The sequence below is a fragment of the Athene noctua genome, chromosome 10 (genome assembly GCF_965140245.1).
Source record: "Athene noctua chromosome 10, bAthNoc1.hap1.1, whole genome shotgun sequence".
Taxonomy (NCBI): domain Eukaryota; kingdom Metazoa; phylum Chordata; class Aves; order Strigiformes; family Strigidae; genus Athene; species Athene noctua.
The window spans coordinates 20,018,196-20,039,687 of NC_134046.1; the positions used below are offsets into that span (position 1 = coordinate 20,018,196).

General features: G+C 44.5%; 1 protein-coding gene across 2 annotated transcripts in view; it reads left to right on the plus strand.

Moving 5' to 3' along the window:
* Positions 1-21,492, plus strand: part of BSN (bassoon presynaptic cytomatrix protein) — a 96,942-nt gene that overhangs the window by 1,457 nt on the left and 73,993 nt on the right. The gene's annotated exons all lie outside the window — the stretch shown is intronic.

Below are 21,492 nucleotides of genomic sequence, written 5' to 3' on the forward strand. Positions count from 1 at the left end.
AGGCTGCACCTCAGCATCCAGATGGAATTCAGGGATCCTACAGGGTGGCCAAGCTGTGGGCAAGCTTCTCTTTGTAAAAATCTCCATTAGCTTTTACACAAGGAGCATGAAAAAATGCCCCTGAGTGAAACCGTGCTTGCTTTCCTGTACGTTTTTTCCAGTTCCCCTTGCTAAAGAGTCACCAACCTCCCCTGCTTCAGACTGTGCCAGTGAGAAGTTGTTTGTAGGCTGCTTGTAACAATTTAAAATTAAATACCTGCAGGGCTATTTAGGCCGGTGTAACAACATCAGCCGAGGGAGCTGTGCAGATGTGCCGTCTCTGTCCATTATTGGCGCTGCCGGCGGGCTCTCCCGTTACTGCCCCGGGTCTGCGTTTGCTCTTGTACCGGGGCTGGGGGTCCCAGGGGCCTTGGGGGTCCCAGAGCACACGGAACTGGAGGAGCGCAGTCCTGCAGCGCTGACCATCCTCACTCTTCTTCCAGAAACACCGGGTTGGTTTTGCCGGCCACGCTTGAGCCCTCGCACGCTGAGCTGATGCTCCTGCCCCTCCTGGGGAGCTGCTGCTGGGGAGCTGCCCTCCCTTGCAATTAATTAACACAATTAAAGAGGTGGGCTATGTGGGGCTCTGCGGGCTGGTGGTGAAGGCTGCTGTGGAGTGGCGCTGGGATGGGGAAGATGCTGATGTGTACCAGTGTTAAAAACTGAGTGTGGGAGGGGTGTGGGCAGCTGAGATAATGCTGAGAGATTTTAATTCAAGGTAACAAAGTGGAAATGAAGGAAAAAAACAGGCCTCAAGAAGAAAGTCATCTTTATGAGATGCAGGAGTGGGCACATAAGATAGACTAGATGTTGTAAAAAGTTTAGCAAAGCATGGCTCATGCTGACCAAGCAGCGAATGTGAGGTGCAGAAAGTGCTGCTCCACAAATCCCAAGTGACAGGGGAAAGGAAAGTGAATTTCTCTCTGTATCTGGGCAATTATTTTCTCTGAGTTAAGTAACCTAAATCTGTATGCAAACCGATGAAAACCATAGTAGTGTTACTTTTCTGTGTAATTTTTCACAACTTGCTTTGTGTTATACAGGGAAATAGTTGAATACCTTATATGTGGTACACTGGATTTCAGGCTCTTCTGTTTAAATTCATAATTGTTTCAAGAAACTGTGCATACACTAGGGAGAGACTTCAGAGAGTAGAAATGTCCTGTAGAAGTAACGTCTTCTCACTGGGTTGTAACTTCTACCACTAGTTATAAACTCTGATTTTTGCTTGCATGCTTTGGGTGCAGTGCAACGGAGCCGGGGAGCGGCGGTGCTGGGCGATGGAGGGAGGATGGATGCAGGGCTCGGCTGTGAGGTGGTTAGGCTCTGCCAGTGGCGTGCAGCTCGGCAAAAGGCAAACGCCATGCAGGATTGCATCAGGCAAGACATTTTCAGCGCAGATGAGAAGACCTTACCCTTGTGCAAGGCGCACACGTAGAGGGGTTGTGCCCAGCTCTGGTACTCAGGCAAGGTGATGCTGAATCATAGGAGGGAGGGAAGGGTGCTGCTGGTCTGCCTGGACAAACGGAGCCTCTGTTGCCTGAGAGAAGATGGAAAGATGGAGCGTAGGATTAAAGGAACACAAATTGATGGCAGATGCATACAGATTGAAAACTTTCCAGCTGCCTGACAGTGGAATCCTGGACGATCCCAAGTTTAGAAACGTGGCTTGGGGCACGGTGCTTTAGGTGGACGGTTTTCCTGGTAGCCTGAAGAGAGACTTTATTGTTGTTTCTGATCGTATTTGTCTGTGCGTGATTTATGCCCAGTTCATTCAGGTTTTCGGTCTGTGTATTGCTCAGCCGTGGAGCTTGTAAAAGATTTTTTTTGATGCCTGGATGCATAAGCTGAGGCTGAAGGATGGAAGAGGGTCAGTCTCCTGGGAAGCGTTGAGGACCAGCCACAAGTACCCGGTCTGTCAGTGGGAGCAGAGGTGCTTTTAGCATCACCGTTTCTCCGGAGCTGGGAGATGCATGTTGCGAACAGCTGGGCTGGCTGATGGGCTTCAGTGTCGGGAGGAAGCTTTCTCCCATGGCACACTGGCAGAGACCGCTGGGACCTTTGTTTTCTGTGATAAAGAAGCCGCTTTAGTGCATGTCCCAGAATTTCTCAAGCTTCAAGGTAGGCTTGCTGCAAGTTGAAGGTCTTGAAGTGACCGAGAAGGGAAGTTTCCAGTACTGAGTAGCAGCACCTCCTGTGTGTGCTACGAGCACTTCCCCGAAGCCTTCACAAGTCAAGTGTTGATCCTGTCTACCCTGCTATACATTTAGCCTCAGTCTGTTCGGCAGGTGGTGGAGCCTGAAGTAAAAAATTAGGTGATAGGAAAGAGTATAGCAGAAATGGGACTGAAGGAAGCAACCCTCCAGATTAGAGAAAATAGCTCAACTTTGGAAAAAAACGTTAGTGCAGTTCAGTGCTCCGTTTTGGTAGCTCACTTGCATTTTCTGGGTATAGGTTTGTTTTCTCGCATAAGTACCATAGCAATAATAGGCAATAAGTATACACATAAAAGCAATTTAAAAAAGCAAGTTTCCCCATTTCTTTTTAAATGGGCACTTTTACAAGCTTGCAGTTGATGTCCATTTTCCTATGACTGTGCTAGAAATAAAACAAGGCTGTGTGGTGGAAAACCAGGATATGGACAGGGCTCACACTGGTCTGGAGAGTCAGCGCTGTATTTGTTTCCATGTGCTGCTGTTCCCAGAGAGTCTGACCCCTGAGCAGGACCATCCAGAGACGTTACTGCCGGAGGCATTTCTGGAAAACCTTTTCCTCAAATATTAAAACAGGTTTTTCCTGGTCTTTTGCTGAACTGCGACTGGCATTCTGGAAAAGCCTGCCATGCACCCGCGCTTAGTAAGTATTAGTTTGTTTGCTATAAGACATTTGGAAGGTCAGGAGAGAGCTGAGGCTGGCTTTAAGTGAGGAAGGGAAGATCAGATAAGCAATGCTTCAAGATCAAAAACTTTGTGTGAGCAAAATAAAAGGTAAATGGAGGAGTACAAAATGGCTTACTTGAAGGATCAAGTCAAAATATTTGCTGTGTTAAAAACCCAGTGGGCTTCAGTTCATCTCCTCTCCTGTGATGGGCAGGCAGTGTCAGCTGCAACGTGTCTTCCCTTTAGCAAGCGGTGTTTTACATACTTTTGATAGCTCTGACAGCAGCCATTAGGCCACTGAATTTAGATGGCACAATTCTGGGTACTTAAGTAACTCCAAAACCTCTTCTGTGAACGTGCTCATCAATATTCAAAATGTTTGGCATCAAATATTAATGCCTTTATTTCCAAAACAAATACACAGATTTGCAATCTGCTTCACGGGTTGGGGTTTCTTACTGCTGAAACCAACCTGGATGTTATGGTGAAGGCACATGTCTTTACCCTTCACTTTTGCTGTGTGAGGGGCTCCTGGATGTACCTACAGCATCCCACTTCTGCTCAGAAAGGAAGGTGTGAAAGAATTTGGAAGGGTTGATTTCCTTCGCTCTGTTGGCTTGTGCTGGTTGAAATGCTGGAGGACTCTGGCTCCTGGCACAGTTTTCAGCTATGGTAGGGCCACTTTCTGAGCACTGAAATCCCAAGTACTGGTGGCCAGCCTCTTCTGCTGATGCTTAGGAGCTGCAGCTCGAGTGGCTGCATCCGTTGGGACCGGTGAGTCCCTCTGCAACGCGGGTCATGTCGAGCGGCACGATGAGCTGGCTTCTGCTTCTCCAGTGCGCCTGAATAAAACTGTTTCTTTTCTCTGCTGTCTGAATTGAGCACATATTTGATGCTTCCCATCGTGTTTCCAATTCAGTGCAAACAGGTATTCTGTGCTGTGGTATATTCCTGCAGTTTATACCAGTTTGGGAAATACTCGATGGGCATCTGAACACCTATCTGCCGGAAAAATGCAGCCTGCCTGCCGCAAACCCTGCCTCTCTGTGCAGCTGCCTTCCCTGATTCCCCGGCTGGGGCTGGCACTGTGGCTTACCATCGGCCGAGGGTGTTTTTCTAGTAATCCTGTTGCAATATCAAACTCATTTCCCTAGCGTGTGAGATGCACCTTTGGAAGGACGTGACAGGCAGTCAGGGTGCAAACAGCATTTCCTAAAAGCAGGTAGCTCCGTAGGGTGAAATGGGCTCTGTGGGAAAGGCATTCTGGTTTTTCACTAAATGTGGAAATAAGGTTATCACATCGTCTTTGCTGATGAGCGCCACTGCTCCTGGATGCTGCTCGAGTTTTTTTCAGCTGGTGAGTGGCAGCAAGTGCCGATGGTCATCCCAGTCCCACACATTGTAAACGGTTACAAGTGTTGCACGTATTTTCTTGAGATTGAGATCGTTGCTGTTGAGCCGTCGCTGTGTTTTCAAATGTCTGTTTGAATGACAGATTTGTTATTTTTGCATCAGTCTATGGGCACGACTGTTCTTACGAAGGGTTTTTTTTTGTCTTTTTTAGTGCCTGAAGGTGCTGAGCTTCGGTGTGACCCTGAAGCGCTGCTGTGCAGCCTGTCAGTCATCGCTGGGCTTGCCATGACACTTTCCATGTCACTGACGCTGAAAAGTTTTTATAAATACAGTGAGCTGGCTCCTTGCTGGGATCACCCAGCGCCTATTTAGGAGCCTACAAGAGAGCGCAATATTGTTGCATCCTATTAATGCTGGCCTGTGCTTTACAGCGAGGCTGGAAGGCATGTTCCTGGGGGACGCCTCATCCATACTCTGCTCATATTTAATGTCAAAGATGACTTAAGTACACTGGTGATGGTATCTTGCTGACTCTTAGCTTCTTTATAGCTTACTAGTGTGTGTTTGATATTGAAGATCGACCCTGGCCCCATTAACAGTCTGGGGACAGGATGGGGCAGGAAACAGCAGCTCCCTGCCCATGCTGAGGCTCCTCAGAGGCAGAGGAACATCATCCACCAAGTCAAGAAAATCCACATCTGAATGTAATTTTTTAAATTTTTTTTTTAAAGTGTTGTGGTTGTCTTGAGATGCTATGCCATCCAGCCTGACTTCTGGTACTGGGTGGTAAGATCGTTACGATAGTTAACAAAGGCAAAGCAAAATCTGGAGTTTAGAGGTCCAACCTAGCCAAATGGCAAGAAAATGTGTGTAAACAGCATAAATAAGTGTAGAAATAGTGTACCAGAGGGTGTAATGGGATATATGATCACAGAAGGCTTGAATAAAAGCTCACCTTGTAAAATACACAGTCTCCCTCAGTCCAAAACTACAGTTTCTGTGATGTACAGAAGATTAGCCGTTCATATTGGCTTTATTCCCCCTGAAGATGTGATTAAATAGTTTGGTGCATTCTCTGTTGTCAAAAATGATTTAGTTGTGTTTCTAGGTCATGGTTTATAAAAGAAAAAGGCATGTATATTTAATGCAGTAAAGTGTATTAGGCATCTTCGAAGAAGAGCTACAACAAAAAACCCCCCACCCTCTTCTGCCCAATCTGTCCCCAGATCTTTCTCCCATTTCTGTCATTAGCGTCTTCTGCAGCAGTAGTCCTTCTTGAAAAGCCACTGCTCACAGGTCGCCTCAGCAGCCTGCCCTTCTCCGCCTCTCACTTCCTGATGTTAGGAAGAGCCTTTACACCTTTACCCTAGAGCAACCAAGAGGAACATCTCCACTCCCAGAGCACTAGTGCTTGCTGATGATGCGCACAGTTCTCCACGAGCCAAGTGTCTGTAACAGGGTGTGTAAGGCACCGGTGGGCAAAGGTAGGAGCACAGGACCCGAGGGGACCTCTGGGCCATTACCCACTGGTAGGCACCATTAGTCACCCCATCGTATAGTCCCACTGTCAAGGTGGCAACTAAGATCTTAAATGAGATACTCTTCTTGGCAAGATCAAAAAGCAGCTTTGATTTGCCTGCGGTAATTCATGTGTTTGAGACATGCAGATGTAGTTTAATTTCCATATGCTTTCCTGAGGGATAACGACACCTTCAAGCTCAGATGTGTTCGAAGACTTGGACTTGCGCCATCTTGGCCAGGTGGTTTCACAGCAGGGAGCAATGGTGACTGGGATGTTCACCCGTTTTTGGTTCTGCAGCCAGATGATGGGGCATGTTCCATTGCTGGGACGTGGTGAGACAGCATGTGGGTCAGGACTTGAAGCTGAGCCTTTGGAGATGATGTGATGGTCCTACCCTTGTCCACCATGCCCAGCTCCTCTGTGTTCACAGCCAGGCAGCAGGCGGTACAGGAGGTAAGGGACTTTTTATGGACACCAAGTCTTCTTGCTGTGTCGCAGTTATTCAGTGACTTCCTCAGTTGCAGCAAGTTCTGCACAGGCTCCTCTGACCCATGGGAAGCTTCCTCTCCTCCCTGAAGACTGTTGAGGCCATCCCTATGTTTCTCAGTGTTTTCTCATTCTCTGTCAGCAGGCTTCAGTGCTGTGCTATGACTTCTGCACAGGATGTCCTGCAGCTTCCAAACCCCCGTGTGAGGTGCAGGCTGCCATCTCCTGCTGTCACTTGCTGCCCATCACACCCACAGTCATCTGAACCTCTGCTGCCTGGGTGTGCTTAGCTGCTTCTCACAAGAAAAGCATCTCCTGCCCTCCTCTTGGAGGGTTTCCCCCTTTTTTGACAGCTCTAACACAACCTAGAGCAAGCAGATGCTGTATGGAAAATGCATCCATGCTGCTTGAGAAATGTTGCTGAATTTTGCATATTTTTGAGCAGGTATGACTAACTGCTCTTCACTTGGCTCTGGGACCTGCCAGGGACCACAGTCTTTCAGACGTGACAAAGCAGTTTCTCACGCTGAGTAGCTTTCAGATGAGGATTTGACAGCTCCTCTGAAGGCCGCAGAAAAAAAATCACTGTGGACAAAAATGGTGCTCAGTGCAGATGTGACAGAATTCAGTGTTTCAGCCAGTGTTTGGGGTTGGCATGCCCTCCTTCATCCGGCCCAGTGTGCCGGAGGCAGAGACATCTATGGAGGTTTTACAGCACAGGGAGACTTTCAGAGGCCAGATGTCAATAACTGAGAGCAGCCTTTGAGCCTTTTTCTTTTTTTTTTTTTTCTTGCTTGCCAGTAGAATAATGCTTTTTAGCCTGTTTTGAATCTTTCCTGGCAATGGAGGCTCACAGGTTTCTTCAGTTGCTGAGAGGGACATGAGGCTGACACCGAGCTCAGAGCCTGGCTTCAGTGGACATCCCTTTGCAGGACTGGTGCTCTCTTGAGGATCATAGCATCATGAATGTGGGGATTTATTTTGGAATTTGGCTTTATTTATGGATTTTGAGCTCTCTTAGGAGAAATCTTGAGTACGTGACCTCCTCTGATATGGTTGGTCACTGGGTGCTCCTTCTCAGGGTCTCTATCTTTGGAAGTTGTACATGGGCATGAAGTCAATGTTAGATGTGTCTTCTTCAGCTATTAAATGGATTCAGAGGGGTCCTGCCCCTCTCACCAATCTGTGTGAGACCCAGCTGGGTCTGCCATGGACTCCCCAGTATGAGAAAGAGTTTGTTGGTAGCTTGCGTCCTTCCTTCAGCAGTCTAGACATGAGGAGTATGAAGAGATTTTGCCATATTTAATGTCTGTGAAAGGATGAAATTGTGTGTGGGAATTACTTTCAAAGATTGACATGTTGTAGTGGTTAACCACTTTTTTTTTTTTTTTAACCAGAAAAAACAGATTGCAGCCTGGGAAAAACAGCGTGGGTTTTTTTTACTTCATCTCCTAAAGAAAACATTTCAGTTACAGAAATGTGAAGTTATGAGTTATAAAATAGGAATAGTTGAAATTTGGAAATGTATAATAAGTTCTTAAGGGACTTGGTAATTTGCCTTCCTCTTGTGAAAAAAACAAATCAGCTGATAATACAGAGGTTATGAAAGGCTTGGGGAAAATGCAGTGCTGAACTAGATCTTTTTCCACATTGACTCGAACTGTACTTTTTTCTTTGATGAAACATGAAATTACTTTTAATTTATTTTGTTCCAATCCTAGTTACATAAACTATTATTTGATTGTACAGCTGGACTGAAGAACTGTAGGAGGTTTCACATTTAGGATTTTGCTGTCTCTTTCTCATTAAGCCTACAGACTGATTTCTTTAAATGCACCTATTAATCTTCTTAGGGAGACAAACTGTTGTTTAGTTGGGTTTTTTCTTCCTTTTTTTTTTTCTTTTAAACACTAACTCTCAGTTAACTGTCAGAGTAAACAGTGATGGTTTGAAGCCTTTCCAGGTGCATGTGCACTGCAGTTGGGCAATGTGATGCTAGCATATGTTGCCCTGGCCAGGCTGGGTTTGATCTAGTTGGCTTAAGCATCCGAGGTGGTAACAACCTAAACCATTCTCATCATGCTTGGCAACAACCTCCAAGTCTACAGAATGGAGTAATACGTTGTCTTCCATTTTAATTTTGCAGTATGCTTTTTCAGTAGCTTGGCTACGTTAACTTTTGTTATGTTATTGATTTCAAGTTTGGGACTTGTAGGGCTCCAAGTTTGAGACCCATTAATGCAGGTCTTGTAGGGCCAGCCATAGGACGCAGCAAACCACATGTTGTCCTTGAAGTGTGCAGATCATTCCTATATTTCCTCTGAATTGCATCAGCTTTGTTGTTTTCTGCCTACCAATGGTAAGCCACCCTATTCTGAGTTTATTTTTAACCGTTCTTGCAAGATTTCTCGACGGACTGGGCAGGTGTTGGTAGGAATTCTTTGGACCGCTGCCCTTGCAGAGCTTCTCCACTCTCCTCCACTTCTCTGCTGGGAATGGCTTTTAGGAGGACAGAGAAACTGCTGTCAAAAAACACATCCGTGGGCTGAGTCTGCTCCAATATGAACTTGCGAGATGTCTGCAGGAGATAGTGCTGGAGCACATTGTGTCAGGGCCAGGAGGCATCAGTACTTTCTATAGATACTCCCGACACTGGTGTACGTGAGGAGGTGAGACTGGGCTCTGCTCACATTGCTGTAAATCAGTCCCTGCTGCTCAGCCTCTGTCCCGACTGTCCCTTTGTATTTTGAGCAGCTCTGTAGTCCCAAGAAGCAGAAATTTCCAAGCCGCCTCCTTTTCCCCCCTGTCTGCAGGTTGTTGTGGATGTTTTGCTTGGGAATCCTGTAGCTGGGGAGCACACAAGGAGAAGAGGTTGTTTCCATTTATTATGGAGTGGAGCTCTTGGAGTCAGCTGGTCCTGCAGGCCCACGGGCAGCCTGCCCTCCTCCCTCTGGGTGAGATCCTACCACCTAGGCCTTAGCGGCAGAACAGCAGCAGAGGGGGCATGTGGTCCTTTGCTGTCGTCTGAACCTTTTAGGGGGGTGAATTTTAGAGCAGGTAAAACCAGTTTACCACTTTATTAGACTAGGCTTTGACTGGTTACACTACAATTATGACAGAACCTCAGTTCTTGTTTGAGTGGAAAAGATGGTCCATATCACTATGTTACATGCCATCAACTACCTTAACCTGGCACCCAGAAACATCACTCAGGGAGAAAACTCTAAAGAAATATCTCCTTAGGCATCCCTTTTGTACTTGATTTTATCTGCCTTTCTCATCCTGATCTATCTCCTAGCTGCACTGGTTAAGGGGTTAGGATATGGTTTCTGTTGGCTATACAGCTCAATTTCAACCAACCCATGTTGGTAATTACCAACTTAATTTTGATGTATTATTAACTAAAAATACAGTTGCAAACACTCTGAATTAACAAATGATCATGCCTTTCTTTTTCTTCGAAATACGCAAAGAAAATCAACTAGCTGCTTTGGGTAGTAATAAAATGCTGTCTACTTAACAACATATCTAAAATTTGGTTCATTTATCCAGTAAACTTCTCAGCCTTAAATTTCACCTGCTTCCTTTTGACGGGACCATGAGGACAGATACATCAAATATGCAGATGCGTCACTCTCTTTGGGGACAGATGTTCTGGTCTGAGGTATGTGTGGCAGGGAAATGCATGCAGGGACAAGGTGCCTCAAAGAATTGCAGACACTGGAGAAGTGTTTTCCTTTGATCTTATAAAGAATTTGGCAGGGGAATTTCAGACTCTCCTATTTCAAAAGTACATTTAAACTGAACAGCTTGAAATATTGAAGTTGACGGTGTCTCTGACAGTACTGATAATGTATCATTCTTTGGGTTTGCTTTATCTTTCCTGTTGTGAATAACAAGCTTTACACACAAAAATGTAATTAATTCCAAGTTTGGTTTGCCATTTGCATTTGAGCTTCCAATTCAAATCTCTGAAAACCAGAAAGTGCAAATCTAAGACACACTAAAAACTATATTGACCCTGTCTTGTGCAAGGCAGTTGGCTGGCAGCCCCCAGCCCTGCCCTCAGCAGGCACTTGCAACCATGGTCTTGTCTCCAATAATAGACATTATTGGACCATGTGTGCTGGTGTGGAAAATGTCAAGGGTGGAGAAACTTTTGCAACTGAGAAGCGTTTCTGACAAACACAACCTGATGTGAAGTTTTCGTTAAATGGTGTCTGACCGTGTTGAACATAAAGCTGTCCTCCTTGCAGGAAAGTGTGGGCTCATCAGTTTTGCCAGGTACCCCTCTACATGCAAGTGTTTGGAGCTCTTCGGGGAGGACATGAGTTGATTGCTGTTTCCTCAGTCTCTGCCCAAATGATCTTCTCTTGATTGCTCTTCCATACCTTAGATGTCAGCTCTCCTAGTAACCTGAGGCAACAAGAAGGAGGAAAAAAAAAAAAAAAAAAAAAAAAGGACCTAAATAGCCTGGGGAAGAGTTAGGGGGATAATTAGTGAGATGGCCAAAATGCTGTGAGGTGCAATTATAGGATGGATAAAAATACTACAATTTTTCACACACAAAAATATATTAGGTCTCACATTTCACTTGCCCAGGCTCAAACAAATAGGGGTGCAAAGTCAGGATTTTTCTGTTGCCTCTCACTGCATTCACCAGGACCTGTTAGTCTCTCCGCAGTACGGTAGTCTGATTTCCTCTCCTGGAAATTGCTGTTTTAACTGGGTTTTTCTTTCCTTTTTCTAAAAATACAAGCTGGTTTCTTTCTGGTATGTCATTACTTGTCCTTTTTAACAGCACTTCTCTTTCTGATGGATCTTCCTATTTTTTATGCCTGGAATTGCTCCTCGTTTTGGGCTGAGTTTGGTTGACTCAAGCTGTCACGGAGATGGATAATGATACATTTTTTTGCATTGCTTTTAACTTTGGAGCATGGGTGGAACTCATCCCAAAAAAATGGCCCTGCAGTCTTCCCAAGCTTCTTAATGGTCAAATACCAACTTCTTGCTGGTGGAAGTCTTGTTGAAGCACAGGGACCCATGGGTGATGTGGACAAGACTGTGAACGCTGTCCTGGAGGAGCCAGATCCCTGGGATTGACCCTTTTTACCTGCCAGCAGCAAACTGCTCAGCATCGGAGCCCTTACCCGCAGTGGGCCAACAGCTGCAGAAATCCCTCCAGCTACTGGACTGAATCAAGCCTGAAACTCAAAAGGGAGCCTTGCAATACCAGACCTTTGTGCCACTCTCTGGGAGGGGGAAAAAAGCCAGAAGCAAGTCAAGGGAATGGGCTGTCTCTGCTCTTCTCTTTGAATTGCTTTCCAGAATGCATTTTTCCCAAAATAACTTAATTGTCTGTTTTTTTGTAGATCGTTCTATATTTGTTGATGAGCATTAAATTGACATTTTCTGAGAACTGTCCAAAATGGCTTGAAGAACTCTTTGCAGAGCAGCAGTATCTCATTTAGAGCCCATCACTAAGCATGGCTATGGTTGTCTTATCTTCTCTGCATTACTCTGCATTTCTTGACCTTGGATTTCACCTGCCATGGCATTTCAAGACACCCATTTCAGGAGAGCCTTCCAAAGCTCTTTGCGTTCAGTTTTAGCTTTGAATACTCTGAATAAATTTGAGTGGCTCAGAAAACTTGTCCCTTCATTATTCCTCTCCTTCCCAGGCCATTTATGAAAATATCCCATTTATCCCATGGGAGGGTCTTGCAACTCTGCTTGTGAAAACCTGACCAGCTACCTCTATCCTTGGTGTCCTAAATTGTGTTCAGTTATTAACCCACAAGAAGGCTTCCCCTCATTTCACCATCTTTTAGTTCTTTTTTCCCTTCTTTCTTTTTAGATTTTTAACCTAACATTTCTCCTACTGAGACAATTTTTCAGACTAACCCTGTATATGAAGTGATTCTGGTGTGGGAACCTTCATAAATTTCTCCTTAGCAAACATGGCAAAGGTTCAATTTATCTTTTCTTTTACAGTCTCGCATTCCTTAAATATTTCTGTTGCATTTCAGTCTTCTTTCAGTTTTGCAGATTCTTTGGCAGATTTCCTATTTGTAAAGTTTTAGAATTTATTTTTTCCCCCTATTTATAAGTTGTTCCTTCAGGGATCTTTTTTGTATGCTTCATTAGGTCTTTAAATTTAATTTGCGAAAATTTTGTTTGTTTGGTTTTTCCTCATCTAGATAGAATTTTTACTTTTTGAAGGATTTCATTTTATTCCCGTAGCCTTATTTGCTCCACTCTTTAATTATGTTGCCTTGTTATGGCCATGTCTTAAACCCTTTCTTGATAGTACATTTTGCCTGAGGCCCTAATATACTAACAGGTGCCATGGAAACTTCCCTTTCTTACCCTTCCACCTGCTGCTTTTACTTTCTTTTTAACAAACTTTCTCACTTTTTTTCTGATCTTTTCCCCCCATTTAAATCTAAGTATTATAACAGTCATGTATTTCTGTGTTTTTTCCAGTCCCACAATAGATTGAAGCTGAGTCTATTACAGTCACTGTTAATGAAAGTTTGTCATTAATTTTGGTATCTCAAAGCAGGTGCTGTGCATGTAGCAGGACTAAGTTGAGAGCAGGTAGCTTTATTCTGCATTGCTTTAGGCAGTAGTTAACAACCCAAACAAAAAATTGTGTTGCTGCCAATTAAAATCAGAGAGGCTCTCAAGGGGGGGTTTATAATCATAGATTTACGAGATAAGCTTTCATGAACCATGTGCCATAAAAATTCCTTAGCTTCATGGTTTATCTTTCGGCTTTTCTGGCATTTCATAAATACAGCACAGTAATTCAAACTGTTAGCTTTACTGGGACAAAAGGTCTTTAGTTAAATGTGACTGTGGCAATCAGCTTTTACCGTTTAATTGCTGGAGCTCAGTTCTAAGATGTAAGTGGATGGAGGCCGAAGGAATCAGTTGCTCCTTGGCTGGGGTACTCTGCCCATTGTAAATGTCCTTTCTGGCCCACAGTATTTTCAAGAATATCACAATCCTTCATAAATTCTATAATTTTTAACATACAGAAGGGACTTGCTCACAGCTGTCAGTTGGACTGGGGAAGGATATGGAGGCCACACACTGAATAGCTAAGTGGAAATCAGGTTGAAGAGACAGCTCCACACCTCACTGTGACATCTGGGGATATTTAGCCCCATATCAGCCGCCCTTTCTCTACATGCTCCCAGGCGTTGGTTGCAGAGCCATATCTCTGTGGCAGGGCTCTTCACCATTTCTTGCAGACCTTCCAAGTCCCGCAATAAAGAGGAGAGGAGCTCTGCAGGCAGCAGCCCACATTACTGTCCAGCCCGCATCATTCCCTGAGCATGGCCACCCCCAGCGTTCATCCAAATTAATGTGGTATTTGGTGTGCTTGACTCGGCTGGGGGGACTTAAGGAGTCCTGCAGTTGGGCAGGTGTGCTGAGCATCCTGCCTTTCAGCAATGTCCTTGCAGCCAGCAGCTGGGGTGCCTGCTGCCTCCTCTTCTTCCATTTCCCTCCAAGCCTGGTCTTCACCTATGGTCCAAAGCTGACCTACTGTCTGCACCCATTCACTGGAAGAGCTACTGTTCCTCCTTGCTTTATATCTTCCGGGTACTTATTAAGTGCCCAGAGAGATAACAGAAGCTGTATCAGAAATCCCATGGACCTTTCTGGTAGCTCCACGTTCACCCCAGGGATGGTGCTTCTGCAGACACAGCAGAGCCAGGGCTCCCACTTTGCATCTGCGCCCTCCTGGCTCTCAGCAGCTAGCTGTAGCGCTCCTCTTACGCTGTGCCACTAATTGCATCACGATCAAGAAGTGGCTTCCACTCTGTCTCTGGAAGATTTACATGTAGTTTTCTGCTATCACAGAGGAAACAGATTTTTCCTGACACTGAGGCAGAATGGGTATTGGACACCCCACTTATCCCCGAGAGATTTTAATGCTTTGAAGTTCAAGATCATAAATGTTCTCAGCAACGGTTATATCACTTGAAAAGGAGACCTGTTCAAATCTTTCAACCTTCGGTGTGCCAGCTCCTGTAAAGCTATCTCAGAAGAAATCTCTTTGATATATATTGGACTGAGTTCATTACCTGCAGGCTCTTCTGTCATGCCAGTTGCTGGTGGCTCTGAGGGGCTTGGCCAAGATCCTGACAGCGGTGACTGCGCATTTCAGGCATCGGAAGCTGAAAGAGCAGCTCCCCAGAGCAGCATGTTGTGGTCTGCAGGTCGCTTGGAGACTTTCTGGCTTGCAAGGGCTCGTGGGAGAAATGCAAAAGTCTCCCCTGACTCCAGTTCAGGTCTTGGGGTTCATAGAGGCTACTCTGGACTCTATGGTGATCTGTTGCCTTGCATTCAGTTGTAGATGTTCATCATGGTCTACATAGTGTGACTAGTAGATGTCAGACCTTGGGATTCTCTGGAGAGAAGTTTGGGGATGCTGGGCTGGTGGGTGTAAGCGGCCCTTGCTCTCATTTTATGTTGCAAAGCACCCTAAGCGAAATTGCTCTCAGTTCAACCAGGGCCAAGTTAGGTGCAAATTAAGTATTTATTTGTCACATAGCAAAATTATAGAATAGAATAGAATAGAATAGAATAGAATAGAATAGAATAGAATAGAATAGAATAGAATAGAATAGAATAAAGTTCCGTTGGAAGGGACCTGGAACAATCATCTAGTCCAACTGCAATTGTTAATGACTCACAAATTCAAAAAGGCAGTGCATGGGAATGAAAATAAGCAAGTAAATGATTATTTAGAGCTTAAATTGGTCATAAAACCCTCTTTTGGTACGTAGGATTCAGCTAATAAGATGGCAGATGCTTCACAACAGCCGTGCTTCATACGGCAGTTTGAGTGACATTGATGTGTTAGCCTGTTGCTAATTCTCAGCCAAACTAGACACGATGCTAAGAAGATGAAGAATAACTGGTTTGTGGTGGACTGAGGCTTTTAATCTTAACTTTGCAGTATAACGAGTCACGCACCTATAATGTGGATGTAAACTGGAAAATTTCTGGTTCTTGTTACCTTTTCATGGATTGCATAGAACTTTGCATTTTAAACTAAGGGAAGGCTGGCAAGAGTCCTGTGTGTTATCTTCTGCAAAACCAGGGGCCAGAGGAGGAAGGTGGCATGCCATGCATCGCAGTCCTGTTTGCCATGTGGCAGCATCCTGCCAGGACACGGTTCCTCTGGGGAAGGTCGTTAGTCTGGTGGCTTACGTGCAGGTGGCTTGTGCCACCGCCTGCCTGGCAGCCCCTCCTTGAACCCCAGCCCGAGTGGGGTTTAATGGGGAGGCAGAGGACTCGAGGATATCATGTTCCTTTGTGAGAACAGGTATGTGGATGGAGTTAGGGACCCAAATGATTGCCCAGACTGGGTAAAAGCCTTGAGGAGCTGAGGGATACTACCCAGCATCAGGAGATGCACATTAGGGTCATTTTGGTGACAGGGAAAATGCCCGACAGAAGCTGCATCCTATTTGACAGGGATGAAACAACCCTGGAGCACAAAGCTGCAGGAGAACAGGGTTTTTCCACTGCTCACAAAAGCAAGTCATTAATACCCCATGGCCTTTCACAAGAGTGCTTGTGTTGCTGTCTAATAAAATACTCCCTGACAGTTTCTAGTCACCATGTCATATTTTTTATTTTGTTTTCAGCTTTGTGACATTTGCTGTTTTTAACCCACCCTGTACACACATTTCCAGCATGAACTTCTTCCTGCATGGACATAAATTTAATTAAGTTAGGGGCACTTGGATTTAAGTAGGTGCTGATTTTGAATTCTGTAACTGCTTCTTTTTTTTTGTCAGAGCAGTCTGATATGGATTCCCCGTGTTGCAGTCTGATATGGATTCCCTGTGTTGGATGTAGCACTTTTAGAGCTACAAAGCTGCCACCAATAAAACTCCCAGGCTTGGTGGATGTTTTCACATGGCTAGTGTGAGATTTGCAGTGCATGTAGCTGAAACCGGAGGCCCTCCACATCAGACACTTCTTTTTCTGTTTATTTATTAAAAGGTTGCATGCCCTATTTTCTAGTCTGACTTGCTGATAGGCAGCATGTACCAGCTAATATTTGGTATTATCCCACGCAGTTCCTATGCTGACCCATAAACACTAGGAATTATGTTTTTCTGAGTCAAACCCAGTGCCATTTTGACCTAGAGTGCAACTGCCCATTTGCTTAGCTATCTGTTTTTTTCTAAATAAGTTATATTCAGTGATTCTGAAAATCAGTCATGGGGATGTTCACATCGGGTTTCAGTTGAACCAAATAGGTCAAATCTCTGTTCATAGCTGGGCGGCTCTAGTTCTTGTTCATTAACCCAGCCTCCCTCTTCTGGGTGTGAACATCTACACATTTTCTCTCTTTTCATGCTTTATCTTGATTTGTTTGCTTCTCATACCCTTGGTTTTACTGCAGGTAACTAGTCATTTGTTCTCCCTCTTTTTCTACTAATAGAAAATACTTGCTTGTCCTCATTTTGCTTATTTTTGAGATGGATGTGAAGCTAGGAGCTCCTTTCCATGGACAAACCCAGCTCTTCTTTGGAAAGCCAGAGCAGGGCGTGCTCTTTGTAAAATGATGGTGATAGCGCCATTTATTTTCATGTTCTTTTTATATACTATAATGCAGTAATTATATCAGTTGCCCAGCGAGCAGGGACCCATTTCAGTTGGCACCAGACAGAGAAAGGGATGCAATCCATGTTTCCAGTTGCATAAAAGGGCTGCAGCTCCTGAAGGATTTACTTGGACCAGAAATCCCAAGCCCCTGTGGATATGAGCGCTGCTGGGGGTTTGGCAGCAGCTGAGCAGATGGATGTGGCCAGTGTGTTTAAGGGAGGAATGTGAAATTAGGAGAAAACCAATAAATTAGGAGAAAACCAATGCACATGCTCTCTCTTGAACTTTTCCACACACCATACCTTGAACAAGACCAATGCATGCAAGTAGATTTTGTGTACTATCATTATTACTTGATTTTATAGCAAAGATATTAACGGTGTTGGCCTTTACCTTGCAATGGTTATTGCTCCCAAATTAGCATCTTGTGTGAAAAAAGACCCATTGACATCTGTTGGGAGGCTGGCTCCAAGCTTGGGTCTTGTCTGTAAAATTTAGGGACATCAATGAACCTACTTGAGTTAAATTAGATCAGTACCTTTCTACAGGCCTTGACTTTACCTAGGAATTCCCAAATAAGAAGGCTGTACCAGTTTACTGGAAGAGGATTGGAAACTGGTATTGCGTCACTGTATTGCTTTCAGCTTTCCTAAAGCTGCTGACATCTTTTCACTGGCACTGCCAATGCCATCAGAAGTTGGGTTTAGGACAAATAATTTTTTTTTCTGAAATTAAACATTAACCAGGCTAACATTTGTTTTGCCTATAAATAGGATTTTGGTTTTAAAGCTTCCCAATTCTTGTTATTTCAATGAAAGACTGTTATTTTTACGTAAGGGAAAAAATTAAAAAATCAGTAGTGCTTGTGACATCCTACACTGCTGAGCTCAATTTTGTGGCTTTGACCATTGGTCTTCATTATGCTGTTCATGTTTCTGATCATCTCAGTGAGCTTTTCCCTTCTAGTCCTTCTCCATCTCCGCCCAGCCTGCCAGGACGTAAGCACCAGCCCTAAATAGAAAGGCTGGTTTCATATCCATGCCTGTTCCCAAGTGGAACAAGGGAAGTTCTGTGCCTTTTTAATCTTGAGAAGTATCTGACGGAGCAGCAGGCCTGGGTACACATTAATCTCTCAGGGTGATTTTTATCTCTGGGCTACCTGGCAAGCAACCTTGCAGTTTAACTGCCTCTTTTGCATGGAGCTGAGGGTTAATTTTTGTGGGTGTTTTGCAATGCTTCACATTGGGAGATGGGCAGATGCTTCTTTCACTGTGTAGGCAAGGTGAGAGACGTGGCAGGGATACACTGCAGGGCTGGGAGTGAAACCTAGGCTTCCAATGTTGTGGACATGCAACTACCCCACATATTTCTTGATGGTGAAATGCCATATTCCTCCCTGCAGAAAGCAGAGGCTGGTGCTGTGAGCTGATGTGGCTGGTTCGATGCCCTGTGTTCAGAGGACAGTCAGAGCCAAGCTCCAGCAAACTTGGAGAAGGTTGGGGAAGAGGTGGAGGAGCAGAGGGCTGATGGTGGGCATTGATTAGGCTGGCTGGGCTGCACCAGGGCAGGAGGCTGGTTGTGGCTCGGTTTGATACCATGTTGGCTTTATGTGGAAAATGGAGGGAGTCTTAGAAAGCAAGAAGAAAGCCATCATTTTCAATTTTAAAATAAGAGAAAGAAAATGGCATCTTCCCAGCTGCCAAATGTGCTGGTGATTGTGGGCAGATTAATAGAGCTCCCTGCCTGACCTTCTGTTGATAAAGCATTAATAGGCAGAATATAATAAATGGAAACCTTGACAGTATAATTGTTAATAAACTTAGTCAAACACACTTGATATTCTTTACTTGGACAAAATTACAACTCTGTTGGTAACTGTGAGAGCACTACTGAATTTGGACCCTGCAGAGATGTTTGAGCATCACCCAATATTTCTAATTCAACAATTAGGGCAGTACAAAATCAATACGGCCCCCATCAAATGGGTGAAATCCTGCCTTATCAAGACAGCTCAATCTAATTGTTAATGAGCGATCTAATGGCATTGGGGAAAATTTTTGTGACTGGTTAGCAGGCCGATCCTAGTTAATATTTTTATCAGTGATAAAGAAGGCTGCATGGAAAAAAGTAGATGAGCAACAGTTTGGACTTGTGTAACAACAACAAAAGGGTTCATAGATGGATGCGAGACATACAAACTTTGGAGCATCCCTGCAAAAGGGGCGAGTGTGGGCCTGTGCCTGACTCAGTATCACTGATCCCTTGTTCTTTCCTGGGCCCTTTCTCCTGCATTTAGTAAATGTATTTGACAGACCTGATGATTCCTTCTGGTCTTAGAATTTCATGGACATGTTCAACTGATGAAAGTGAGAGACAGTCCAGACTGTCTCTCGAGATGGCCGAGGCATCTTGGATAACTATAAAATAAATAAATGTAGTGATTATATAAGTGCAGAGTGAAAACATGGCTGGGAGCAGGATGGACATGGTGCAGGGTATTTATTTGCACATGGAAAGGTGGAGGGAGCTGGGAGTGAACTCCATCCTGGGCTGGGCGAGCATCTCTAGAAGCAGCACTGTCCCACTGGGCAGCAAGTGCCCAACTGCCCTCCTCCGTCTTCTGCATCACGAATGATGTTCAAGGCAAAATAACAGCACCTTGTGTATTTTTTCTCGTGGGTCTTTGCTTTTTCAAGAGAGCCACAGACTCTGTTTTGGGTAGGAAACATAGTGAACTTGTCTGTGCCTTGTGTGACAGCTCCTCTTAATGGAGCACAGCTTCAGAGGTACGGCACTCCTCACATTGATTTGCTGCAAAAAATACACTAAGCAAAAAATTCACTCTTTATTTAAGGTACTTGAAGTAAGTAAGCCAGACTGCTAGTACTACTAATACCAGCTGCAAAAATAGGTGGTAACTACTAATATACTCCTAAACACTTATACTGTGTGTAGCTGCTGTAAATTTTTTCCGTTGCTGGGAAGCGAAACCATAGTTGAGTGGTATTTCTGTGGTCAGAGCCAATTTGGAGTCAGAATTCCCACTTGGTGGAAAACATTTTTTGCATATCAAATGGGAAAAATAAAATTGAACTTTGAAATTTGCAATGGAATAACCATTCTCTTGTTCCAAAAAAGTTATTTGACCATATATACATTGGTCTTTTCAAATAATATTATTTCAATGTTGTTTAATACACCATTAAGATAGATGTCTTCGAATACATAAATGCTGTTTTTATAAGAATTAAACTTAAGGAGCAAAAATGCATTTTGCTTTCCAGCAGTACTTTCTGCTGGTGTCTGGGACTGACCTCTCCCCTCTCCACCAGGTACAGATGCCACATGTTTTTTCATATGGGGCAGCAGCTTTGCAGCCCTCAGCATCAGGAGGCAAATCCCATTTCTGAACTCAAAGGCATCAGTATTTGTGATGGAGGAGCAAGGTGTGCAAATGAGACATTGCAGGTGTTGTGCTGCACAGCGAGGAGCAGTTTGCTCTTTAGTCTGGAGCAGATCAGTTATTCCTTATTGCTTTGCATTATTATTATGGTGCAACTCCTCCTTCAGAGAAGTGGGTTTCAATCTGTAGCTGAAAAATATTCCCAAAGTGCTATTTTAATATTTATTTTCATCCGACTTCCTATTACTGTGGCAACATGCACTTTGAATTTCATTAGTTTTATGCATTTAAGTTTCCTTTTTAAACCTTTATAAGGTCAGACCCTGCTTGGGTAAATCAACAATTTATTAAATTTGAGTTTCTGAGTAATATTTTTTTTCTTAAACAGCTGTAGATCAAAAGTAGTAAGGGCATTAGGGCTTCTGCTTTTTTGAGAATATTTGTGGGCATTACTGATCACCACGTGCACCAAATTATTCTGTAATTACAGAAACATCTTCCGTTGCAGATTCATTCTCATGCACTTGTGGTCAGTCAGCAGCACACTGCAGGGTCCCCGCACTGAAATAACATGGGAGATGGGCTGTGCAGGATCTTGTGCCATGCTCTCCAACACAAGGACTCAAAGATCTTTCAGCTGAGGCTGCCCAGAGCTGCTTGGGGCCACTGTACCCTCTCCCTGAGCTCTGGGGTGGCAGGTAGCACACGCTGCAGAGTACCCTACCCAGACTGTGGGACTACTGCCTGACCATCAGCGGGTGCGATGCCAACCTCAGGATTGCTCCTTCTGGGTAGCTGGGGTTTCACAGGGAGGTTTCATAGACCTGTCCTGGCAACTTGATGCATCCCATCTGGTTTTCTGCCCAGCAAAGACTCACACCACCCAGAAGAGGGTTCAGCTGGGAGAAAGCCAGCCCACACAAACCCCAGTTCCCCACACTTTTCATTTTAGTAATGACTACTAAAGCAGAGCTGATGCCCTCTTTCTTAATTTCCCACTGCTGTGGCCCCTGGGAAACAAGCCCTCAGTTGCTTTCACCTGTGACTTGCACAGAGGCAGCTTGACAGTCAAGAAAGTATAAGTAGTTCTCCTTCCCCCTTTGGGCTTCTGTAGGGGTTTTCCTTCAATAAATAGGCCTCCTTGCAGTTTTTTGTTTCACAGCAACTCATAA